Here is an 8,791-nt window from a genome sequence, read left to right as displayed (position 1 = left end):
ATCACTGAATTATTCTTATCTAACTATTATTCCACACTTGTATCCCCAGACTCCAGATATGGGTGTTATCAAAACAGGCAGACACCATCCATTTCCCAATAGGCATGCAGTCTGAGATAACCGGTATTATATAAAGGGCGAGAAGGAAAGCACAACCAAATAAACATGGATGGTGACCCAGACCGTGGTAAATTTTCATGACCATTACATGTTCCCTAGCCCAAATGGTCATTGGCTTACTAGTTTCTGGTAAAGACCTGGTCAAGAGAGGGTGGCAGTGATCTGATGGCTTGGTTCTGGGAGCCTGGCACATGTGTGGGGAGGCTCAGCAACAGACACAGAGGTGTTTGTATGGAATGCAGACAAACTGAGTGGCCAAGGCCATGGAAGGATAAGCTTGTTATCTTCTGTCATTCAGCAGAGCATCTTCATATTTCTTCTCCCTTATTATACATAATCATTAGCATCAGCAGAGTCTCAAAGGAGCTTATTTACCATCAGTGCAGCCTTCTTTAAAAAAACATTCTGTTAAACTTGCCTAGTGTGCAGTATTAGACCCACACATAGAAGCAGGACCACTGCAAACAGCTGTTTTTTGAAGGAGACTTTCAATAGCTCTGCCAATTTGTTTATTAGACTGGCTGCTTTCTGAGGAATTGCTCTTATAATAAGGACTGTTACCCAGGATTTGCACCCACCTCCTCTTCCTATTGGGTACGTCAGCCAGTCTAACCCCCCCAGAAAGAAAATATCATTTCTGTAAGAAATGCAGTTCCCATCCAAGGGCAAGTAGAAAAATCTGTTGCATTGAGCCACCCAAAAAGCTGGTTGAAAGCCGAGTGGCTGTTCTGCCTCGCTGCCTCTATGGTTTGGATGATACAGGCATGACTTGGAGCATGAGAAACAAGAAGCAGTGTTGTTCCTCACACAAGCACCTTATACACCAGGAGGCTTTGTGGGCCACCATGAGAAAAGCAGACATTAAGCAAGCATTTATTTTTGTATCCCATCAAAGATTCCGTCCAGCCCACTGCTATTTAAGTGATAAATCTCTAAGCTTCCACTTCTTAAGTTTATTTTGTTGGGTTTTGTTTTGTTTTGGGTATTTTTAATATGTAATATATATAAAATGCCTTTTATTCCTACAAAATTTCATAGAGAAGATTTCTTTATTCTGATGCTGCAATAAAGCACTTTATATATGTATGTGTTGCTGATGTCATTCACTTGGGACTGAAGCATATGTTGCTATTTGTTTTGGTTGAGAGGGAGGATACCATGTTGAATGCTATGTGTGTTGGATCCTCAGCACCATATGTACTACAAAGACCCACTTGGCTTTGCCTCCTTCCCTTAGCCTTTGCATTTGATGATGTCTGGCTGCAAGAATCAACAGCTAACAGAGACTACCCAGAGCCCGCCACCACAGCCATGGATATGTGAAGCTCTGCTCACAGGGAATGAAGCCTTGTCGTGGGTTAAAACCAGGCAGAGGGCTCATTCACTCACTCCCTCCCTTCTTTGCCCTCCCCCTACTCCCGGAGGGACAGAGAGGAGACTCGAAAAGAATGCAACTCCCACGGGTTGAGATAAGAACAGTTTAGTAACTAAGGTATAACACAAATCACTACTGCTACCACCAATAATAATAATGATAAAGGAAATAACAAGGGAAGAGAGTACAACATCTCACCACCAGCCCACCGATAACTCGCCCCCCACAACCCTATCAAGCACCGACCCATACCTCCTCCAACCCTGCAGACTCCCAGCCCTTCCAGGTAGCTCCCAGTTACCTCCTGGGCATGACATGCTGTGGTATGGAATACCTCTTTGGTCAGTTTGGGTCAGGTGTCCTGTCTCTGCTTCCTCCTGGCTCTCCCTCCTCCCTGGCAGAGCATGAGGCTCACAAAGTCCTTGGCCAAACCAAAACATCCTTGTTATCAGCTCTGTTCCCGAGCTGAAAGTCAAAACACAGCACTGCACCAGCTACCAAGAAGGAGAAAAATGACTGCTACTGCTGAACCCAGGACAAGCCTACTACAGGAAGATTATCAGGGTCAGTGCTGAGAAGCAAATGCATTGCCTGTGCCTTAGCCCTCACTTCAGGTTTTATTCTGTACTCAGCCTGGTCAGATCTGACTGCCAGCTGACCTAACCCCAGCACACTGCTTTAAGCAGGTGTTGAGTATGAGAGTGGATGAAAAACCCAGCATCATCCCAGCTGGAAAACTGGTCTGGCAAACCACCTCCATACCCAACAGCTGATGATAGACAGGATTTGCAAAGCTCTCCAGGGATCACAACTTTTTGTTGTTGCCATTAATTTGCTGCATAAATGGTGACCACTTCCAAGCTTTTGCTACTTGCAGCTGTTTTCCCTCATTCTCTCTTGATCCTTTTGCTTTGTGCTGGCTGCACATCTGTCAAGGGTTTTCCGCTACTCCAGCACAGGGCTCTGCTCCACAGCTGCCTGGCGCCACTGCTGGCCCCCATCCTGGGGAGCAGATGGCTCCTCTCTGTGAAGATGCTCTGAACTTCCTACTGGTCTTCTGTGATATCAAAAACATTGTTCATAGGGTCAAAGCCAGGGGTACAAACTGAACTATGCTCTGCAGGAAAAGAGCACAGAGAAAATCACTCTTTCCCTGGAAGGCAGTCAGCAGTTACTACTGTGTATGTGACATTCCTAACGTGCCTTTGCCCTTTGCAACAAGGTCCTTGCTGTGCCAGACGCTGAACTCTGCTCTGAAACTCCTTGGCTATAGAAATCTCACATCCGGGGACAGAAGCAGGAAGAACTGATGCCTTAATTCTGCAGATGCTCAAGACCTGGAGTTGTCACCTGAAATTATGGAGCGAGTCTGCAGGAGAGTCTCAAGCTGTACCTCTGCCCATTGCTTTAAACACAAGATTTCTTGACCAGTTGAGTCACCTTAGTCTGCCAGCCTGGACTGGAGCTGGCTCTGCTGTACCAGTTTGCCAGTGTCCGACTTGCAGCTGAGTTGGTTTGTAAACAGGAGGAGCCATGCCTGGATTTTGCTAGGCACAGCATTCAGCATGTCCCTGCTGACCTCCCTTCTTAGCCCCAGATGAGTCAGGAGCAAGCTGTGCAAGGACCTTTGGACTGTGAAGGCATGGGTGCATGGTCATCTGCCGGCAGGACAGGCCAGGTGAGCGGAGCTCACCTCTCAGGGATCAGCACATGATTCCGTCAGAACATGGTTGCAGCAACAGAGATACCAATAGCTGTTGGTTTGGGTTTTTTTTTTCAGAGCTTTTGCTCCAGGAATCTGCCTGTTGGAAAGCACACAAGAAGTCCATCTGGGCCTAGAAGAAGCTGATTTGAGAGGAGAACACAGAAGATGATAATGCCAGGAGAGTTCAGCCAAAGTCTCTGGAGCTAACCTGAACTGCAAGCTTGGCCATGGCCTAGGAAAGAGACAAATGTGGTTGTAAGGGTCTGTGGACCTTGAGTTCTGGAAAGGAAACTGGAGCTCTGGAAAGGAAAAAAACCTTTTCAGGCACCCCAGTTCCTGGTCTGTGAAGGGGCACATCCTGCTGTGTGCCACATTAGCCCTGTGCACTGTCTGTGCTGATGCCAACTGCTCTGTAGGAGAGTAAAAGAATAAGTCACAGTAGCTGCAGATTTTGGCAGCAGCCCTGCTGATCATAGTGTGAGCACTGGGCGAACAGGAACCCGTGGCAAGACCTGGTCTTCGGGCTTTGCATTTGCCCGAATCACCCCAGGGTGTCCCCAGCACCCATTAGAGCCTGTCCTTACGATGCCATGCAGAGGAATGCCGAAAACACACCGGGGTAGTCCTGCCTGATGTGGCCATGGGACAGGATAGGGATTTACTCCCTCCATCTCCGTAGAGGACGGACCCACCTTTGCAGTTGGGAAAGGAATGTCTTGCCCTCCTTCCCTGCCATGCAGGGTCCAGCTGCCCCTTGGAAATGCCTGAGAGGAGCCCAGCTGGTGGGGTCTAGTCCCTGCTTTGTTCCAGGTCCTAGCAAGCATATCAGCTATTCTTCTCTCATTGCATCACAGGCTTTGCACATGGGGATGTACCACAGAAAATGGATTTAGACTGGCTCTGGAGGAAATACATAGCCTCACCATGGGGATGTGGGCAAATCATTGCTCAGCAGTCCTGCTGTCTCCTGGGCTTCAAGCTCTCCAATGGTGGAAATGCCACAGTAACCCTCAGCTTTACTGTTTTTGCAGAGATAGATATACTACTTTCCTAGCAGCCAATCTAAAACCTTCCTGCTTTATTTTAAGCCCACTGCATCTTATCTGCAGTGGCCACAGAGAGCATATTATTGCCTTATTTGCTCCTACCTCTCACATATTTCAGAATTTTATCATTGCGTTCCCTACTTTCCTCCTTTTCCACGATCTTCTCTAGACTAAACAAATGCAATTATTTCAGGCTTTCTTTTGAAGCTGTACTTGTAGACCTCTGGTTTGTCTCATTGCCCACCACTGGGTTTGTTCCATGTAATTTATATCTTTCTTGAAGCGCGGAGCGCAAAACTGAAGGCACTGAGTCTCACATAAGGCTTTTTTAAATGCTATATAGAAAGATTTCTTCACAGGACAGCCCAGCCTGGCCAGGCAGCTTTTGTTCCCTTTCACGATGTTTTAAATTCCTCTTCATTTGAAAATTCATCATAACCCGCCCAGCTTAGATGTCGTTTACAGATGGACAAATATACTTCATTTTTTTTCTCCTGGATCATTTTTCCACTTGGTCAAGATCATTTTCAATCCTAAACTTGTATTCTAAGGGTTTTACAGCACCAGCGGTGATTGACTGATATAAATTAGTTTTGACTTTTACATTATCAATTATATTATCTTCTACACTGACACATACTAGATTTGTTGCAGTGCTGTTAGGCCTTCCCTTATTTACTACTAAAAATATCACATAAAGCATTGACTACAGTCTTAATAAAGCTCAAATATTCTGCCAAAGGAAGGCATTAGGTTGAGTTGATGTGAGTTGTGCTTGATGTAGTTGTGATATAGGTGTGCTGATTGTTACTTTTTACCTGATTTTCTGGGTATTTACAGTCTACTGGCTGCATTTTCAGTAGTGTTTCATGAATTGATGTTACAGACTGACCTGATTCCCTTGGCCCTCGTCTCTCTCCTTCTTCCTTCTTCCCTCTCCCCAGCATTATTCCTTATCAAATTCTGAAAGATTGCTCCACTCTCCCAAGTAAGTCTTATATGCCAAACTGTGTCAGGCCCTGCCAAGCTGGAGACATCCAACTCCTTTCACTTTGGCTTTAAAAAGTATATTGAAGTTCTTCCCATTTTGCCCTTGAAGTACAGCTGGGATGATGTTTCAAAGCAGTTTTAATAGTTACTTAGGCTAGGGGCTTTCAATCTCTTTGATTTGTGGCCTGATTGTCCCATAGAAGTTTCACATAGATAAACAATTAAAACATGAGAAATGGACGAGTCTTTACAATTCTACCTAAACCAGCATCCAGTCACTGGCAGTGATCAATAGCAGGTCATTAGGAAGGAAGAGTAAAGAGGACAAACTCATGTTTATGTTTCCCTGAAGTACTTTCCTTATTGCCAGCAGCTGGTGGCCAAGAGGCTCCCAGAGGCAGATGAGGGTTTTTCTGTTTAACAGCCCTTGGTTGTTTTATCCTTCCATAAATTTTTCCACTCCTGTTCTGAATCCATGTAAACTTTTAGTGGTACCATATCAGCAGCTGCAAGAAATTCCAGAATTCACTAAATGTGTTCAGACCCTTTGGTTGGGACCCCATATTATGGTGGTTGATGGCTGTTCCTTAATCATCGCCATGTGCACCTAATGTGTGTAGCATCCACCTCTGGCCTCTCATCACTGAAAAAGATCAGTTTCCTTCTATCTTTGTTTTCTGATTTTTAACCTTGGTTCTCTTTAATTCACAAGACTTTCCCTCTTATCCTGTGTCAAGTTCAGGTTCTTGATGAGCTTCTCGGCAGGAGTATACTGGACCTTGCTTTTCACCTTCACATGATATAGCCCTCCCTCCCCAAAATAGCTGAAGGACTGTAGTCTCTCCTGACACATCCAAGTAAAGCAAAGATCTGTACCAGATACCAGCTGTAGATGAAGGAGTAGGTCTCTCTGCGGAGGGCAGGCAGATGTAGTACAGGGACCTTTGCTAGCATGTAGCTACTTAAGGACCAGATCACCTTCACCAAGTAAATGGCTGGTGTAAGGCATCACCACTTCTGTGGCCCATAGAATTAGTGTATCCTGACACACTCTGTGCCTCAGGCTAAGTGCTCACTCACAGCCTGGCCTTTAGCACAAGGTTTCCTTCACCAGTGGATTCATCCAAGAGAATCTACAGTGAACAGCATCCAAGGCATGGATGGCTACACATGCTAATCTGTTGCTGTGGGGATGGTGATCTCAAGCCCACAGGGAAGGGAGCCAGCTGGGGCAGCGCCAGCATAACTCAGGGCAGTCAGTTTTGCTGATGAAGAGCCCTGAAAGCACTAAGTCTGTGAGCCCCATGAAGGCTGGCTGCTGGCTAAGCCCAAAGAGTGTCCTATTAGAGTAGCAGCAGGATGCCCGGAGTAAACCCTGTTTGTGATGAAAGGAAGGCAATTAAAATTCCACTTCAGCTGCCTTCCTGTCCCACTTCCTAACCTTCCAGCGGCAGCAAGTGATTAGCAGGGCCTTGCCTTCTGCTGCCCTTGCTCAGCTGTACCAGCAGAGCCCGGCTTCAGGTGGGCGCAGCTGCCATGGCACAGCCAGCTGCCTGTGTGGCTGCCAAACTATAGCCAGGACAGTGTGATTCAGCTGCTGAGTATGTCCCAGGTTAACTTAGAATGAGCTCATTTTTTCCGTTTCAAATCACTTGGCTGTGAACACACTTGCTGGCCCTGCTGTTTAAGGTTTCCCATGTTTCTGTCCAGGATTTCCCAAACAGAAAGCCAAACATGCATGCTGCAGTGTTATCAGTGTACTCACATTGTGTCACACTCCCGCAGCCTACAGAAATCGTACCATAGCTCATCTGTGTGTAAGAGTCTTGGCAAAATACCTGTGGCCCCCTTCCCAGCCAGATGATGCCCTGAGGAAGACAGCCCTGCAGGACATAGGGAAACCCAACCTTATCTACAGGTGCCCAGTCTTCATACAACTTCCTTTGTGGTCTGTCTTGGGTTCAGCAGTAGCAGTCATTTTTCTACTTGGTAGCTGGTGCAGTGCTGTGTTTTGACTTTCGGCCGGGGAACAGAGCTGATAACAAGGATGTTTTGGTTTGGCCAAGGACTTTGTGAGCCTCATGCTCTGCCAGGGAGGAGGGAAAAGCCGGGAGGAAGCAGACAGGACACCTGACCCAAACTGACCAAAGATGTATTCCATACCACAGCACGTCAGGCCCAGGATGTAACTGGGAGCTACCCGGAGGGGCTAAGACTGCAGGGTTGGAGGAAGTAACAGTCAGAGCTTGGTTGGGCTCGGTGGGGGGAAGTTATCAGTCGGCTGGTGGTGAGATGTTGTATTCTTTTCCCTTGTTATTTCCTTTATCATTATTATCATTGGTGGTAGCAGTAGTGATTTGTGTTATACCTTAGTTACTAAACTGTTCTTATCTCAACCCGTGGGAGTTGCATTCTTTTTTATTCTCCTCTCTGTCCCTCCGGGAGTAGGGGGGAGGACAAGGGGGGGAGTGAGTGAACGAGTTGCCTGACTGGGTTTAAACCACGACATGGTCACAGGTCAGCACCAGGATAAGCACATGATACAAACTTATTTCGTAACCCACTCTTAATGTCCATACAAACTTTACCATCAATAATCACTTTGGAATTGTGAGCAGAAAAGGCTAGAAATGCTCTCCATAATTTAATAGGCAATGCAAACGTTTTCTTTAACAGATTTTTTCCCTATCTCCCTATTCAAGTGGATGGCTACAACACACCATTCACATTGAAAACAAAAGACAATCTCAAAACAGTAAAACTCACCCAAGCAACATTACTTTTCTAGCTTACTAGAGGTACTCTGCAGAAAACAAAAGTGTGCAAATGAAGTTCCTGCCTCAAAGGGAAAACTGAGCACTTCAGTCACCCCTGAGGTTAAGCAGATTGACACTTCTGACCAGAAGTCAATTTCCACCCCCCATCCTTAAAATAAATTTATTGCTTTAGAAGACACATCTGGGAACTAACTGTATTAGCAGGAAAGTACAAACGTGTTCTTCCTCACCAGTTGAAGCAACAGCTGAAGTGGGGTCAGCCAAAAGTACTCCACCTTGTTTAATTAACAGGAATAAATCCCACCCCCATTAAGAGCCTACAGCTTGCTTTAGCGGGAAGCTCTTGGGAGGTAGCTGACCCTGGGCACCATGACCTGCTAGAACTGTATTGTAGGTGAGTTTCCCTGGTAGTGGTTTGCCAGTTGTCTCAGACAGCAGGTGACTAAATGATTGGCATTCCTGTAGAGCAGGATAGTGCAAGAAAGGATTGTGTTGAAGAAGGGAATGTTCACAGGAGGGGAACAGCTTCAACAGGATCTTACATCCCTTCAGAAACAAGAAGGGTTTGAAACGTTTATTAGCTGCAGATCAAAAGCAGAGAGAAAACGAGCAGCTGCTCAAACTAAAAACTGCACCAAGCTCCTATTCTCTGCTCCCCAGAAGTGAGAAGTAAATCTCACTGGGATCAGCACTCCCCCTTGACCCATGTTTTTCCACACAGATCCCTCCTTCTGCCTATTGACCAACTCTTTGAACTCAAGCTGATCTGAGGACACAA

Source organism: Pezoporus occidentalis, unplaced genomic scaffold, assembly GCF_034315485.1.
Source record: "Pezoporus occidentalis ecotype Australia unplaced genomic scaffold, CSIRO_AGI_Poc_V1 ctg47, whole genome shotgun sequence".
In the NCBI taxonomy this organism is placed as follows: Eukaryota; Metazoa; Chordata; class Aves; order Psittaciformes; family Psittacidae; genus Pezoporus; species Pezoporus occidentalis.
The sequence above is the reverse complement of the archived record's forward strand: the minus strand, read 5'-3'. Positions refer to the sequence as shown.